At 36.1% G+C, this 18,418-nt stretch overlaps 2 long non-coding RNA genes across 2 annotated transcripts; both read left to right on the top strand.

Moving 5' to 3' along the window:
• The first annotated feature begins 3,933 nt into the window (after positions 1–3,933).
• LOC120109515 lies at positions 3,934–5,893 on the top strand. The gene is made up of 2 exons (XR_005510374.1): positions 3,934–3,972; positions 5,220–5,893. It is a non-coding gene; the product is annotated as an uncharacterized LOC120109515 (long non-coding RNA).
• An 8,840-nt stretch (positions 5,894–14,733) lies between these two features.
• LOC120109514 lies at positions 14,734–16,839 on the top strand. The gene is made up of 2 exons (XR_005510373.1): positions 14,734–14,920; positions 16,167–16,839. It is a non-coding gene; the product is annotated as an uncharacterized LOC120109514 (long non-coding RNA).
• The last annotated feature ends 1,579 nt before the right edge of the window (positions 16,840–18,418 follow it).

Below are 18,418 nucleotides of genomic sequence, written 5' to 3'. Positions count from 1 at the left end.
TGCCCAAGTCTGCAATGCCATAACTTGGCGTCCACATCTGCTGCAGCAACTCCAATAGAGTTTTCTGTGCCATTGGCGACATAAGTGTCCCAATTTCTTGCCACTAGCCACCGTCAACGAACCTCTGGATACCTTCCACTGATCAGCTGTGAAAGTAGTCTTGTACCCTTTGCTCGCCAACTGTCCAACAGAGATCAGATTCCTCTGCAGTTGAGGCACGTGCCGTACGTCCTCAAACTCAAGTGAAGATCCAGAAATCAACTTCACTTCCGCGCTTCCCCTTCCTTGTATAGTGCAAGGCTCTCCATCCCCTAGGTAGACTTTGCCGAAGCTCCCTTCTCATATCCTCCAAGAAGCTTCCGTTGGGATGTAGCATGGAAGGATGCGCCCGAGTCTATCACCCAAGACTCGTCACGGTAGATAAAGATAGAACGAGGGGCATCCATGTCACCGTCTTCAGCAAGATTTGCCAGATCCTTGCTGACTCCTTCGGTGTGTCGCCTTGCTTCCCTTTAGGAGATTTGCAGTCCCTCCTAAAGTGCCCCATCTTCCCGCAGTTCCAGCACTTCGCTCCCTTGTTCTGAGGTGCTCGAGACTGCTGGATCTCGACTTCGAGTCGCTTCGAAATCGACCGTCCTTCTTTTGTCTTCCCCGGTCAGAGGTGTTTAGTGCACTTCCAGACGACTCCGCAGCTCCAGAAGATTTTCTTCTTGCTTCTTCATCAGAAGCACTCCCACAACGTCAAAAGATCAACTTCCCCGTTGCCGAAGAGTTGCTCACCGCCATCACCAGGCCCTCCCAGTTATCAGGTAATCCGGAGAGAATTAGCAATGCCCGAATCTCATCGTCAAAACTAATCTCCACTGACTCCAATTGGGCCGTGAGTCCATTGAACTCGTTGAGGTATTCTGCTATGCTGCCGCCATTTTTCATACGAAGATTAAACAACCTCTTCATGAGAAATACCTTGTTTGATGCTGAGGGTTTTTCGTACATCCGCGACAATGTTGCCATCAGCTCCATCGTCGTCTTCTCATTTTTGATGTTGAATGCCACTTGGATGCAAGTGACAATCTTATGGTGCCGAGCGTCTTCCGATCGGACCTCCCAGTCTTCATCGGACATCTTCTCTGGTTTCTTCGCTCTACCTCCAAGAGGTAAATAGAGATCCTTCTGGTAAAGGTAATCCTCTATTTGCATCTTCCAAAACCCGAAGTTCGTTCCATTGAACTTCTCAATTCGCAACTTCCCTTCATCCGCCATTGCAGAAAACCAATAGCTCTGATACCAATTATTGGCGTCCGACCGCATCGGAACCCACTCACACCGGCACTGCCACCAACGTCGGAAAACAAAGAGAGAATAACTCTCTCGCTCCTTCGACACCGGACTCAAGGATCACCGCTTCGCTTTCCCTACGAAGGGCAAAAGATTACCCCGTGGTATCAATAGGGAAAACACTTGAGCACCGCAGCGGATTATCAAACCAAAGGAAGAAGAAATAGGAAGAAGATAGCAAAGCAAACACAAAGATGTAACGAGGTTCGGCTACAAATAGCCTACGTCCTCCACCGCTCCAAATCTCAACTAGGATGAATAGATTACAGAGATGGCACACACCCGAACGATCACACGAGATCGCTCTACAAGAGATTCACACACAATTCCCTTTGCACAAGAAGTAGGATCCCAATCCTCTTCTTCTCTAGAACCCTAGCCTCACAACAAGAGTCTCTCTCAAATATACGGCCAATCGCTATACCCTAGGGCTCTCATGAGTCTTATATATAGTCTCAAGACCTTCAGATGATCATAGCCGTCGAAACGCCAACAAAACACCAAAAGAAAACTCATCCGTATGATTTCCGCGAGCTCGAGTCGACTCGGCTTTAGTTCGAGTCGACTCGGGCACGTCTGGACAACTTCCAGTATGACTGGCACGATCTCGAGTCGACTCGACTGTGGCTCGAGTCGACTCGACGATGCTTCGAGTCGACTCGACTGTAGCTCGAGTCGACTCTGACAGTCCAGACAGAAACATGGTTTTTCGGCCTTTCTTCTCCCGGGTCGACTCGATGGACCTCGAGTCGACTCGACTGTTCCCGAGTCGACTCGACTGAAGCTCGAGTCGACTCCGACAGTCCGCCAGACAGAAAACTATGCAGAATTGATTTTTCTTCAATTCTCTTCATCACCAAAGGTTCCACATACCCCAACATATCTTTCCACCTCAGCATATTTCTGATTCAGTACCATGGAATGTTATTTAGTCTATTGGTCGTGAGCGGTTGAAATCTCAATCTCTCTCTCTTCTCTCTCTCTCTGTGCCTGCGAGCTTGTGCATGTTGATATAATGTTGAATACCAGTGGGGCCTTAAGTTTAGAGTTTGGAATTTTCCAAGGCATTTCATTATGTGTATCCAAAAAATGGCCGCGGGTGATTGAACAAGACAGTAACTAGAGGGAGATGTTAACAAGGTGAATTTGGAGAATTAGATGAAGTGGTAAGTTTGAGATGGAGGAGATGGGATTTTGAGGGATGGAGGCAGACGAGCCAGGAGGGAGAGAGAGAGAGAGGTTGGGCACCAGCTGCTGACTGCTGTGGAACGTTTAAGAGAGAGAAGCACACAATGCTAGGGTGGAACACCTTTTAGTTTCCTTTCTTTTTATATTTTCCCTTTTTGTTTGGATAGTTTCCTCTCATTAGAAAGAGCCATTAGATGCGAGTCTGGATATCTCAATTTCTATTTACATTACCTTATAAAATAAAGAGAATATATCGGATGGTTCTTGCCTGTCAAAAATTTACTGAAAAAGATGCACTTGGTTTTTCAAAGAAATTTTGTTCAAAAGAATCATATTATCAATTATATTTTTAGTAGATACCTAAAAAATATGCTTTATTTTCTATCATTCTCCTTAGTAACTGCAGAAGTCATTATCTCTCTAGTCTAACCGTTCTTCTCGCTAGTTTCCATTTTAAAATGTTTTGAAGTTTGAAGTACTTTTTAACCCACCAAGTCCATGTCCCTCTACCTATCCTCTGATACCGATTTCATGCATTCAGTTTATATTTACTATTTTTATATTTAATATTTAATTTTTTATAGTCCTTGTTTTTATTTTATTTATTTATTATGATTATTATTACTTCTTAATCTCCATTGCAAGTTCCGAAATGGCAGTATATCTAGAACATGGTATACACCCCCGCGCCCCCCCTCCCCAGCGAAAGAAAAATGTAGTTTGAAATTGTGTTTTTTAAAGAGTCTTTTGGCTTGATGTGGCTTGTGGCCTGGGTTTCGACTGATGCTGGTTGGGTGAGTAGGGATCTAGATATTCTTTTGGCACAAACTTGGACTTAGAGTGCCTTCCAATCTCAAAAATAAATAAGTAAATAGAAATAATAATGATCACTCTTGGAAAATATGTATATTCTTGTCTATGCTCGGCTGATTTTAATCATTTTTTCTCATTTTCATCACTCGCTAGATTTCAAAATCATCTTTGACTGAGGCTAAAAAATGTTTAGGTAATCCTCTAATCGATCTAAATCATGGTCGACTGACTACAAGGGAAAATCAAAAATATGCAAATAAGTGCATGGCATTGATTATTGTTGCTATAATAATAGATGGTTGCAAGATTATGTTGTGGCCAGACAACAAGTCTAAATGGTTAAGGCAACAAGATGTTGGCCATTTAGGTTCCTTATTCCTTGCGGTCTTCTTGGCCCAGCTTTTCCTCCCATACTTAGGCTCTACCTCTCTCCCCGAATGTTTCTCTCATCCACAAGCTCTATCCTCCCTTCCCGATGTTTCCTCACATTCACAGGCTCCATCCTCCCTCCGTGGTTCATGCGTGTCCGCTATTCATGTCATTGCCTATATTGTATATAACACAATGGTCGTGAATGGCATGAAAGCAAGTTGGTTGCTTATAGGTCATCCGCAAGATAGTGCTAAAGAAAAGGTATTGCGTACTAAATTTTCTATATTAAGCTTCTAAGAAGAATGAATGAATGAATGAATATATGCTTTTAACTCCTTTTTCATTCATTCATTCATTCATCCATCTATCCTTTCTTTCTCTTTTTCTTTCCTTACCTCTTCTCTCTCTCTTTTTTTTTGTATTATATTACAATAGAAGCGCTGCCATTTGTCTTCAAATGCCAAACCTCATTTTAGAATACGTACTATAGGGATGGTGACAACCATCGGTCCAATTCTATTGAAAAGATATAGTTTGTTATTTTATATTTCATCTAACACATACAATCAAGGGAATTTTGCAAAAAAAAATCTACTTCACTTTTGATTTTCCAAAATCAAGATATTTTCTTAATAAGAAACGCTTTATTTTTGCATACCTTGTTTTATGACTACTTAAAAGCTATTTATATATGTGCATCAATGTGTATTTATTTGAAGCTCATTATTCATTATACAGATATATCAATATCTGTAAGTCATGTGTTCAACCAACATTATTTAAGGCATATTTGATGTCTATATTATGTTGTAGTTTTTAGTCTGACAATAGATAGACTAATAGTATATTCAATGAGCAGAAAGTAAAGTAAAATATATTATCTGTGTGGAATTCCTCCTATCAATCTTTAGAAATGATTATGTTCCTATTATGAGAAACAACAAGGCTTATATTCTGTAAACACAATTGAAGTACAAGCTATGTACCTCTTGGTGTTGAAGATTACAAATGGGTCTTGCATGCATTTCATGATCAGCCAGCAAGAAATAACATAGAAAATTATGTAAAAAATATCTTCCCCTTTCTCTTTTTACTAAATATACTTACAATCATGATCCATATCTTGCTCGTTCTAATAGAAAATGGAAAAATTTTTACCACTAATGATCGTAGATGATGTTGTAAATATTACATATTATCACAACTTTCTATGAATGTTATACTAATCATGCCTCGGTACTTGAGTTTCTATTTTGCTAATTAAAGATTTTCATTGGAAAAGTTTCGAAAAAAAAGGCTCTTAAGATCAAAGCAAGTTGTATCCGTGACCATAATGATCAAAGTCATTCCACCTATTTTGAAATTCCCTCATCTCCAATCATTCTTACAAAGGCCACTAATCCAAGAGGACTACATTGTTCAACTTTTTTATTTTAATGAATGAGATTTCTTATAATCCTTTTTCTTCCTGCTCATAAGCTAAGATGCGTAAATGACATTTTTCTCAGATGGCTGCAGTCCGTGCATGGTTATTGATGGCATTACTCGCAAGCATTTGCTTGGTGAAAGAAAATAATGCAGAAGATATTGGTTACGGCACTATTGGAAAAGGTGGTGGTGAAGTTCATTGTGGAGTTGGGACATAAGGGGAATTGTCGTCCTCATGAAGCAGCGCCTTACCATAGACCTTGCCAGAAAAAGGATGGGTGTAGAGGAGATCCACCGAACACGGAAAAGATAGTTGAACATGATGGAAATTTGCCGAAGCCCAAAGCAGGGAAGAGAATTAAAGATGCTGAACAGTTGCTTCACTCACTTGGGCCAACTCCCATGTGAGTTTGTCAAAGTATGCAAGAGAAGGAGATAAAATCTCTTTCCTCGTTAAAAGAAGAGAAGAAGATCGATGAATTCTCGCACTTTGTCGAGTTATGTTATATCTATTTGTTGCATGATGTGTGTAGTACGTGTTGCTGGGTCATTTTGTTTACATTCTCTAAGCTACCTTCTAGGGAAGATGATGGCCCTACTGAATTTCTTAAGCTTAATTAGCCAAATTTCTTCGCATTATGGAGGAACTTGGTTTGTGTCATGTTAATAGAGTGTTTCCTTTTTATCAATTATGTAATACTACCTTGATCCACAATAAAGTACTGCTTCCTCGCAGAGGCAGCTTATTTCTTTATCTGTATCTCACATTAATCCATGTTTTAAAACCACCAGCAAATTATGCAAGAAATTAATGGGGGGGCATGACCTTTGATATTTTTTGTTCTTTTGCTTTCTTTTTAATTGATTTTGTAGTCACAACAAATATAACCCAAGCGCTTGAAAAGGTGGGAGCAAGTGGGAGCACACAAATATAAGGCTATCAAACAGTTAATTAATGCTTTAGTTCCTTGTGTTAATGCGAGCTTAATTAGGAAGGCTCTTCTCTACTGAAGGCATGCATGCAAAAGAAACTGATCTACTTGTCCCTCGTTGACTTCCATGAATTTGAATTTCCAACTGGAAACTTGTTGACAAAATCTATGCTACTTTTGATGCATCATTGACGGGATGAGGTTTGGGTGAATACACTGCCATCCCTCGTGTAAACTGCATTCAACTACTCTTATGTCAACTCTAGTTACAATAACCTCCTTGATAAATGGAGCACCATATAAACGAGGTTAAAGAAAAAAATCAAATGTTTACCGGTCATGACTAAGATATTAGGGTCGAAATCGGATCGGATATGGATCGAATACTAGTATATCCGGTTCGAGCTGGTACAGTGTACCATGAATTTGATGGTTATTGTGTGGAAGATTTATAATCTCGAATGCTGGGTTTAACTTTTCTAATCATTTTTGCGGTTGAATTTGTGTTTTTCATGGCCAGCGGTTTTTTTTGGCACAAAATTTAGCTTGAGTACAACTTGCTTGATTTGTAAATAAGTTGAATTAGAGGTATTCTTGGTTTGTTCCACCTCAGCTTGATTCTATAGCCTATTATAAAACCGGGAAGGGAATATTGCCTTCTTGATTCTTTGTTCTAGCTAGACTTTTGGGTCCAGCTGGGATTGTTATCCTCACCCATCCCCTCTCTCTTTAGGCCATAATAAATGGTGTAAGCATCATGGGAGACCATACCGGTTTTTCATAATACTGATAATGCCCAAAGGACCCACCCTTACTGTATTTGTCCATATAACAGAACTTCAACCGTTATTTTATCCAAACCTGTTTGATAATATTTTAGAATTAAATAATTAATTGTATGATGGTTATAAATTATTAATAACAAAAATAACAAGTTTATTTTCTTAGATCATTATTCATTGAATGAAAATGTTAAATTCAATAACCAAGCAAGAGACTTGAATTTAAAACCCATGCCTTTTCCTTATGAATACTCTTTTATTAGGATAACTTGTGGTTTTTTTTTTACATTTGTCATGAATAAGTTGAAGGTTTTTTATTTGAGAAAATTTTGTGACTAACCACCACTTATTGCATTCATCTAATGAAAAGGATATAAAAGTGGCAAAAATATCACGAAGAAAGCTACAGAAAAAAGGAAAAGCATATTTTTTCTAAAAAGTTGTTACTACCACAAACATATATAATTTTGGAATTTGTACATTTAATTTTTTTATTTAATGTTAATCATTTTATTATCAAATGAAATTATGTTAATAGTTAATTCTAAATAATTAATTATAATTTGATTGTACTCAATGTAGAACTCATAATTTTTGTATGATAATATAGGTGTACTAGCTAATTGCTGATTTGCAATTGGTCTCTATTTGCAGTAATTTCAGGCAGTTTGTCGTGCATTAAGATGCTTCTACTGAAAATTTTCTAATCTTTTTCATTGTGTCTGTGCATTGAATATGCATACTTATATATTAGCCATTATAATTGGAAATCATGGGTGATGTTATCAAAATTATATAATAAATGATTTTACATCTTTGCAGTAAATAATATTGTTGTATTTTTATGGAGAATGTAATATATAAATTATATTATATTTCCAAAATAATGTGAATATATTTTATTATTAGAGGGTGGGCTTTGGCGCAGCAGTTAGGTTGCTCCATTGTGAGCTAGGTATCACAAGTTGAAATAGGAAAACAGTTTCTTTGCATGTGATGATAATGCAACGTATATTTGTCCTCTACAGATCTCTCAATGGAAGGAGCCTTGTGCAATGCCCTTTTTTTAATCTTATGATTTCTTGTTAAGAATGACATATATATATATATATAAAGTAATCAATTAAAAAAAAAACTTAACATATGTATATGTTTTATGGTTTAAAACCTTGAACATCCATATCCTAGTGCATGCTTGTGTCTTCTCACTTGTTTTAATCCATTTTTCCTTCTTGTGGAGCATTCAATTGGAAAAAGAAAAAAGTATAATCATGAGATAGGCAAGATATAGATAGAATGTGTATCATCCTAATATATCTACAAATAAGTCTGTTTTATAGCATTATGAATGCAAACTTCAGTTCACAAGATTTAGTATTGTAGTTATTGATTATGATTCATTTATTGTAAAATGCAATATGTACATGAATGCACATCCCATCCAACTAGTAAGCTAAAAAATGAATAAAATGAATACTTATTTCATAATCTATATTATTTTAATTATTATTTATAAATAAAAATCTAACTTTGTACTTTTTTATTAAAGACTAACATAATTTATGTAAAAAGTATATTTTCTAACTATAAAATTGTGATATAATTTTGTAAGTTAACTCGAAATATATATGAATTTCTTAGTAAACCTTAGGTTCTCGCAATATCCCTTAAATGAGCTGTTTATGAACACCTTGATTTCTGCTCAAATATAAATGAGCTGGCTCTTACTCAGCTTGACTTCGTTACAAGGTCAAGCAGCATGCCTGGCTTTTTTTGAGCTTGGCTCGGTGCACACTCTTATCTCATGCGACTAGAAGAGTAACCCTCAAAGGTTCTCTGGACATGGAAATAACCTTGACAAAGAGCATTGAAAGGCAATGAGCCTCGGTTCTTCATGCGTCTAATGCTGCAACCACATATTTTGTTTGATTTTCTATGAATTTCTTGCAAATGTATTTAGATTTAGTGTGGAATTGGGTGGCTATGCCTTGTTGGTCTTCATACTGGAATTTTATGGGCAAACCCCTTCCAAGCTAGACTTTTCCAAGCAATTTGCTTGAAAACTATTGGGTTGAAATAGGGAAGAAAGAGGAATGAATTTATTATTTATCCATATTTGTTTTAGGGGACCTTTACATGGACTGTGCAAACCCTGTATCAGCTGATACAGAGTTGATAATTGAGACATTTTAAGGTAATTCAATCTTAATGTATTGAATATTAGAACTGAACTGATGCAGAATTTTATTTCCTATGTGACTGTTTAGACCTGATATTTTAGAAAAATATGTATCCTTTCATTGTCTTGACAGAAAATTTGTTTTTTTTCTTAAAAGAAAAAATCCTTACATAAAAATTCTTTAAGTGTATGGTGGCATAGGCATGCTACTTCAAAATTTTCAGCCCTAAGTCCTTTGATAGCCACTGAAACTTGTTCTGTTGAATGTCTTTTTATTTACAGATTTGACTGGTAAAACCTTGCCAGACTCTCCTGTGTCCTCTGTTGTTTAGACTGTGTTTTGTCATGTATTATTTTTTGTCATTTGATCATATATAGCAAGCTCGGTTAGAAGTTCTGTCATTGTGTACTATATTCTTGGACGTGTTTATGTGTTATACTAGGTATATTAATGGTGTGGAATCAGCTTTGCTGATTGGGCAGAAAGATCTGAACAATTGGAATGGATGCGCGTCTTAATATTATATGGGAGCTGCAAAAGGCCTTGCATACTTGCATCAGATTGTTCACCTAGAATCATACATCGTGACATTAAATCAAGCAACATATTACTAGATGGAAATTTGGAGGCTCATGTGTTGATTTTGGACTCGCAAAACTATTGGAGGATGAAGAATCTCATATCACTACAATAGTTGCGGGAACATTTGGTTTATCTTACTCCAGGTTATGGAAAACTGTGGCATCCAATAAAATCAAATTGATTTCAGAAAATATAGATTAACTTGCATCTATTCTCTTGGAAACTCTAGGGCCTAAATATTGAAATACTTGCTTTAATCTCTTGGAAGCGTTTAGAATTTAATTGCTCAACTACTTGCTTTACTCTGTTTGTGAGCTCATATGATTACATGCTTGCAATTAAATTTTTTTCTAGGGGCATCATCGCAACGATGATTTTCTGTACCAGTTAAGTAGTTTTTCATGCAGCACTCTCTCACCTTCCTTGTTTTCTCTTCCTCCCAACAACAACTAAAAACACAACCTATTTGATGTTTGGTTTATTATGTTTGCTAGTTGGAAGAAGAAAACAAAGGGGAATTGACAAAACATCGTACATCTTGGACTGTTCAAGGCCTTCATACACCTTCGGGTACAGCTCACCTATCAATGGGACCCATAAAAAACCAAGACATTAAGAGGGGCCCTTAAGTTTAAGATGCTACAATAACTAATGTTGGTTGTGACCTTCACTTCCTTGTTGTGCTCTTCTTGCATCAACCAATCCTGTACATGGGAATATTTGAGTTAACAGTGGAAGACTTGGCTGGTCTTGACTGATTAAGCCTCACGAATGACTAAAGAACTCTACTCAAAGCACACCATTCTTGAAAATCATCATGTACCACCTCGTTTATTTAATAGTACTGTGTTCTCCTGCTTAACAAAATATATCATCCTTGTTACTTATATTGGTATGGAGGGTGAGCCTAGGTGCAACCGGTAAGGTTGCTTCGGTGAAAATTTTTTGTAATCCTTTCATTGTGTGTGCATTGAGTATGCATGTTTATACATTAACCATTATAATTGAAATCATGGGTAATGTTATCAAAATTATGTAATAAATAATTTTATATCTTTGAGCCAAATAACATTGTTGTGCTTTTATGGATATTATATTTCCAAAATAATGTAAATGTCTAGTTATTAGAGAGCAGGCGTTGGCACAGTGGTAAGGTTTCTCTATTGCGACCTAGCGTCATGGGTATGGAACACTTAACTAGAAGGCTGCGTGCATCTGATCTACCCCAAAATCTTGCAATAGTGGGAGCCTCGTGCGATGACACCATTTTGTTCATTAATATTTGTATGGATTTCTCTTGCTTCGTCTGCATATGGCATGCAAAATTAGGTTCCGTGTACTGGAATTTTGATTTAGTTTGCTAGGATCATCCCATTTTACTTGAAGCAAATTTATTTATAATGATTTCTTGGATCACTACCATGCAACCTTTGGGACCAGCACTGCAGAGACGTGTGCTTGACACATGGCCTCCTGATTCAACAAAATATGGCCTCTTAATTTCACATCAAACCATCAAAGCAATTTTTTGTGGTTAAGTTTCAGCAAAAAGTGATCAAGAGTAACATGAATGTTATGCATACCCATTAGATTGGTATTTACCTCCCAAGATTTGAACATGGAACACTCTCCCGTCTGGATTCAGTAATTGTTAACAAAAAATTGAATTAAATAATTATCTAATATTTTTATTTGGTTTCTTAAATATTTTATAATAACTTGAAAGTTTCAGACGGACCATATAGTAAGACACCACGACAATAAACCCAAATATTTCAGACAATATAATATCCTCTAAATTATGTTATACATGATCCCTTTTATTTTTCTTATTTTGGCATTTTTACCTATTTTTTTGGCCAAATCTCTGAAACTCAAGCGGGGAACCCACTGAAATTTGCTCTAACTGAAACTTCGCAGGCTCTGCCACAACTGAAACTAAAGCCAAGTTTTCAAACCTTGTTTCATGCTCAGCACCCATGTTAGTTATATATGTGCTACTTTTTCCTGTAATTATTATGCAATCGCTTAGTCTTATGTTGATGCATTTTGTATGTATGTTAGTCATAATTGCATTCACATGTTATATCAGATGCTATTTCTTGATAGTTGATTTTAACTTCCTTCATTTTCCATATTAGGTCTTCAAACTAAATTACGATATAATTTATCTTTCATTGTCTAGATATAGTGTTCGTATGCTCTTATCCTAAGTATTGCAATGCAAATGCTGATAACTTGATTTCTGGTGCTTCACCTTTCAAATGTCATTAGTTCCCAAGTATTGCAGCGCATGTCATCACTTACGCTTCTCCTCCCTCCTCTCTTTAGCCACAAAAGCTTTTCATACAATACAATTCTAGTTATAAAATACATACATTTGTTGCACCACTGATCCTCAGTCCCCATGTTTCCTGGTAGGTAGCCTAATGAATTTAGTTTGTAGGGATGCAGTTCTTTCGAAATGCTACTTTCTTTTATTTTATAATGGGTTTTCATAATTCAAATTGCGAATTTTAAAATCATTTTGTTCCTTGCAGGCATATGCATATCCAGTAGAGTAGATGAGCTCTCTTTTGAAATCACAAGCTATTATGGACTTTTTGCTTTCTATAATGTCAGGGACAGAATGCAGTTAATAGACCTAATATGTATGTACCAGGGTTCTTAGGCATCGACCTAATATGTATGTACCTAGGTTCTTAGGCAAAAATCACAGCTATATTTGTATATAGACATGGAAAGTTGTGTTTCCAGTAATCATCTTTGCTCGAATGGTATGAAAATGCAGTATCTTTTATCTTATGCCTTGTCTGATTGTGGTCAAATTTACAAAGTACATGCAAAGTGGCAGGGCAACAGAAAAAACAGATTTATACAGGTTTGGAGTCTTGGTGCTGGAAGTTTTGAGTGGGAAACGGACCCACTGATTCATTATTCATTGAGAAAGACTTGAATATTCTAGGATGGGTAATTCTCTGATTACTTATTCTTTCTGCATGGAATTTTAAGGGGAGATAATTTCTTAAATATCTGATTTGATTTTCTCATACTGTCATATTTTTTTCTCTTTCTTTCTTTCTTCTTCTTCTTCTTTTATGAGGTGTCTTTCTTTGTTTCTATTTCTGTTGCAGTTGAATTTCTTGGATCCTTGAGGACCGTCAAAGAGAAATAATTGATCCACACTGCAATGGCATGCAGATTGAAAGCCTGGATGCTTTGCTCTCTGTTGCCATTCAGTGTGTTTCCTCAGCTCCAGAAGAGCGGCCTACAATGCACAGAATGGTGCAATTATTGGAGTCAGAGGTTATGACACCGTGTCTGGGTGACTTTTATGACTCTAACTCAGATTAGTTGCATTTCATTTAGTTGTCAACTGCTGGTTCATATGATGAAGATACATTTGAAGGAATACATAAAATGTTTTGGACACATTTATTTTCATTCATTTATTCTTCTCCGCACATTCTGTAAATGTGTTTCCATCTGTGAACTGTTTAGCCTCGTCTCTTCTTCTCAATGGTAGAAGTGAGAAGCTTTATCTTTCCACCTCAACATATTTCTGATTCAGTACCATGGAATGTTATTTAGTCTATTGGTCGTGAGCGGTTGAAATCTCAATCTCTCTCTCTCTCTCTCTCTCTCTCTCTCTATGCCTGCGAGCTTGTGCATGTTGATATAATGTTGAATACCAGTGAGGCCTTAAGTTTAGAGTTTGGAATTTTCCAAGGCATTTCATTATGTGTATCCAAAAAATGGCCGCGGGTGATTGAACAAGACAGTAACTAGAGGGAGATGTTAACAAGGTGAATTTGGGGAATTAGATGAAGTGGTAAGTTTGAGATGGAGGAGATGGGATTTTGAGGGATAGAGGCAGACGAGCTAGGAGGGAGAGAGAGAGAGAGGGGTTGGGCACCAGCTGCTGACTGCTGTGGAACGTTTAAGAGAGAGAAGCACACAATGCTAGGGTGGAAACACCTTTTAGTTTCCTTTCTTTTTATATTTTCCCTTTTTGTTTGGATAGTTTCCTCTCATTAGAAAGAGCAATTAGATGCGAGTCTGGATATCTCAATTTCTATTTACATTACCTTATAAAATAAAAGAGAATATATCGGATGGTTCTTGCCTGTCAAAAATTTACTGAAAAAGATGCACTTGGTTTTTCAAAGAAATTTTGTTCAAAAGAATCATATTATCAATTATATTTTTAGTAGATACCTAAAAAATATGCTTTATTTTCTATCATTCTCCTTAGTAACTGCAGAAGTCATTATCGCTCTAGTCTAACCGTTCTTCTCGCTAGTTTCCATTTTAAAATGTTTTGAAGTTTGAAGTACTTTTTAACCCACCAAGTCCATGTCCCTCTACCTATCCTCTGATACCGATTTCATGCATTCAGTTTATATTTACTATTTTTATATTTAATATTTAATTTTTTATAGTCCTTGTTTTTATTTTATTTATTTATTATGATTATTATTACTTCTTAATCTCCATTGCAAGTTCCGAAATGGCAGTATATCTAGAACATAGTATACACCCCTGCGCCCCCCCTCCCCAGCGAAAGAAATAATGTAGTTTGAAATTGTGTTTTTTAAAGAGTCTTTGGCTTGATGTGGCTTGTGGCCTGGGTTTCGACTGATGCTGGGTTGGGTGAGTAGGGATCTAGATATTCTTTTGGCACAAACCTGGACTTAGAGTGCCTTCCAATCTCAAAAATAAATAAGTAAATAGAAATAATAATGATCACTCTTGGAAAATATGTATATTCTTGTCTATGCTCGGCTGATTTTAATCATTTTTCTCATTTTCATCACTCGCTAGATTTCAAAATCATCTTGATTGAGGCCTAAAAAATGTTTAGGTAATCCTCTGATCGATCTAAATCATGGTCGACTGACTACAAGGGAAAATCAAAAATATGCAAATAAGTGCATGGCATTTATTATTGTTGCTATAATAATAGATGGTTGCAAGATTATGTTGTGGCCAGACAACAAGTCTAAATGGTTAAGGCAACAAGATGTTGGCCGTTTAGGTTCCTTATTCCTTGCGGTCTTCTTGGCCCAGCTTTTCCTCCCATACTTAGGCTCTACCCTCTCTCCCCGAATGTTTCTCTCATCCACAAGCTCTATCCTCCCTTCCCGATGTTTCCTCACATTCACAGGCTCCATCCTCCCTCCGTGGTTCATGCGTGTCCGCTATTCATGTCATTGCCTATATTGTATATAACACAGCGGTCGTGAATGGCATGAAAGCAAGTTGGTTGCTTATAGGTCATCCGCAAGATAGTGCAAAAGAAAAGGTATTGCGTACTAAATTTTCTATATTAAGCTTCTAAGAAGAATGAATGAATGAATGAATATATGCTTTTAACTCCTTTTTCATTCATTCATTCATTCATCCATCTATCTTTTCTTTCTCTTTTTCTTTCCTTACCTCTTCTCTCTCTCTTTTTTTTTGTATTATATTACAATAGAAGCGCTGCCATTTGTCTTCAAATGCCAAACCTCATTTTAGAATACGTACTATAGGGATGGTGACAACCATCGGTCCAATTCTATTGAAAAGATATAGTTTGTTATTTTATATTTCATCTAACACATACAATCAAGGAAATTTTGCAAAAAAAATCTACTTCACTTTTGATTTTCCAAAATCAAGATATTTTCTTAATAAGAAACGCTTTATTTTTGCATACCTTGTTTTATGACTACTTAAAAGCTATTTATATATGTGCATCAATGTGTATTTATTTGAAGCTCATTATTCATTATACAGATATATCAATATTTGTAAGTCATGTGTTCAACCAACATTATTTAAGGCATATTTGATGTCTATATTATGTTGTAGTTTTTAGTCTGACAATAGATAGACTAATAGTATATCAATGAGCAGAAAGTAAAGTAAAATATATTATCTGTGTGGAATTCCTCCTATCAATCTTTAGAAATGATTATGTTCCTATTATGAGAAACAACAAGGCTTATATTCTGTAAACACAATTGAAGTACAAGCTATGTACCTCTTGGTGTTGAAGATTACAAATGGGTCTTGCATGCATTTCATGATCAGCCAGCAAGAAATAACATAGAAAATTATGTAAAAAATATCTTCCTCTTTCTCTTTTTACTAAATATACTTACAATCATGATCCATATCTTGCTCGTTCTAATAGAAAATGGAAAATTTTTACCACTAATGATCGTAGATGATGTTGTAAATATTACATATTATCACAACTTTCTATGAATGTTATACTAATCATGCCTCGGTACTTGAGTTTCTATTTTGCTAATTAAAGATTTTTCATTGGAAAAGTTTCAAAAAAAAGGCTCTTAAGATCAAAGCAAGTTGTATCCGTGACCATAATGATCAAAGTCATTCCACCTATTTTGAAATTCCCTCATCTCCAATCATTCTTACAAAGGCCACTAATCCAAGAGGACTACATTGTTCAAGCTTTTTTATTTTAATGAATGAGATTTCTTATAATCCTTTTTTCTTCCTGCTCATAAGCTAAGATGCGTAAATGACATTTTTCTCAGATGGCTGCAGTCCGTGCATGGTTATTGATGGCATTACTCGCAAGCATTTGCTTGGTGAAAGAAAATAATGCAGAAGATATTGGTTACGGCACTATTGGAAAAGGTGGTGGTGAAGTTCATTGTGGAGTTGGACATAAGGGGAATTGTCGTCCTCATGAAGCAGCGCCTTACCATAGACCTTGCCAGAAAAAGGATGGGTGTAGAGGAGATCCACCGAACACGGAAAAGATAGTTTGAACATGATGGAAATTTGCCGAAGCCCAAAGCAGGGAAGAGAATTAAAGATGCTGAACAGTTGCTTCACTCACTTGGGCCAACTCCCATGTGAGTTTGTCAAAGTATGCAAGAGAAGGAGATAAAATCTCTTTCCTCGTTAAAAGAAGAGAAGAAGATCGATGAATTCTCGCACTTTGTCGAGTTATGTTATATCTATTTGTTGCATGATGTGTGTAGTACGTGTTGCTGGGTCATTTTGTTTACATTCTCTAAGCTACCTTCTAGGGAAGATGATGGCCCTACTGAATTTCTTAAGCTTAATTAGCCAAATTTCTTCGCATTATGGAGGAACTTGGTTTGTGTCATGTTAATAGAGTGTTTCCTTTTATCAATTATGTAATACTACCTTGATCCACAATAAAGTACTGCTTCCTCGCAGAGGCAGCTTATTTCTTTATCTGTATCTCACATTAATCCATGTTTTAAAACCACCAGCAAATTATGCAAGAAATTAATGGGGGGGCATGACCTTTGATATTTTTTGTTCTTTTGCTTTCTTTTTAATTGATTTTGTAGTCACAACAAATATAACCCAAGCGCTTGAAAAGGTGGGAGCAAGTGGGAGCACACAAATATAAGGCTATCAAATAGTTAATTAATGCTTTAGTTCCTTGTGTTAATGCGAGCTTAATTAGGAAGGCTCCTCTCTACTGAAGGCATGCATGCAAAAGAAACTGATCTACTTGTCCCTCGTTGACTTCCATGAATTTGAATTTCCAACTGGAAACTTGTTGACAAAATCTATGCTACTTTTGATGCATCATTGACGGGATGAGGTTTGGGTGAATACACTGCCATCCCTCGTGTAAACTGCATTCAACTACTCTTATGTCAACTCTAGTTACAATAACCTCCTTGATAAATGGAGCACCATATAAATGAGGTTAAAGAAAAAATCAAATGTTTACCGGTCATGACTAAGATATTAGGGTCGAAATCGGATCGGATATGGATCGAATACTAGTATATCCGGTTCGAGCTGGTACAGTGTACCATGAATTTGATGGTTATTGTGTGGAAGATTTATAATCTCGAATGCTGGGTTTAACTTTTCTAATCATTTTTGCGGTTGAATTTGTGTTTTTCATGGCCAGCGGTTTTTTTTTGGCACAAAATTTAGCTTGAGTACAACTTGCTTGATTTGTAAATAAGTTGAATTAGAGGTATTCTTGGTTTGTTCCACCTCAGCTTGATTCTATAGCCTATTATAAAACCGGGAAGGGAATATTGCCTTCTTGATTCTTTGTTCTAGCTAGACTTTTGGGTCCAGCTGGGATTGTTATCCTCACCCATCCCCTCTCTCTTTAGGCCATAATAAATGGGTGTAAGCATCATGGGAGACCATACCGGTTTTTCATAATACTGATAATGCCCAAAGGACCCACCCTTACTGTATTTGTCCATATAACAGAAACTCCAACCGTTATTTTATCCAAACCTGTTTGATAATATTTTAGAATTAAATAATTAATTGTATGATGGTTATAAATTATTAATAACAAAAAATAACAAGTTTATTTTCTTAGATCATTATTCATTGAATGAAAATGTTAAATTCAATAACCAAGCAAGAGACTTGAATTTAAAACCCATGCCTTTTCCTTATGAATACTCTTTTATTAGGATAACTTGTGGTTTTTTTTACATTTGTCATGAATAAGTTGAAGGGTTTTTTATTTTTGAGAAAATTTTGTGACTAACCACCACTTATTGCATTCATCTAATGAAAAGGATATAAAAGTGGCAAAAATATCACGAAGAAAGCTACAGAAAAAAGGAAAAGCATATTTTTTCTAAAAAGTTGTTACTACCACAAACATATATAATTTTGGAATTTGTACATTTAATTTTTTTATTTAATGTTAATCATTTTATTATCAAATGAAATTATGTTAATAGTTAATTCTAAATAATTAATTATAATTTGATTGTACTCAATGTAGAACTCATAATTTTTGTATGATAATATAGGTGTA

Source organism: Phoenix dactylifera, unplaced genomic scaffold (genome assembly GCF_009389715.1).
Source record: "Phoenix dactylifera cultivar Barhee BC4 unplaced genomic scaffold, palm_55x_up_171113_PBpolish2nd_filt_p 002312F, whole genome shotgun sequence".
NCBI classification, from domain to species: Eukaryota; Viridiplantae; Streptophyta; class Magnoliopsida; order Arecales; family Arecaceae; genus Phoenix; species Phoenix dactylifera.
Note: the sequence above shows the minus strand (reverse complement) of the source record. Positions and strands in the feature narration are given on the sequence as shown.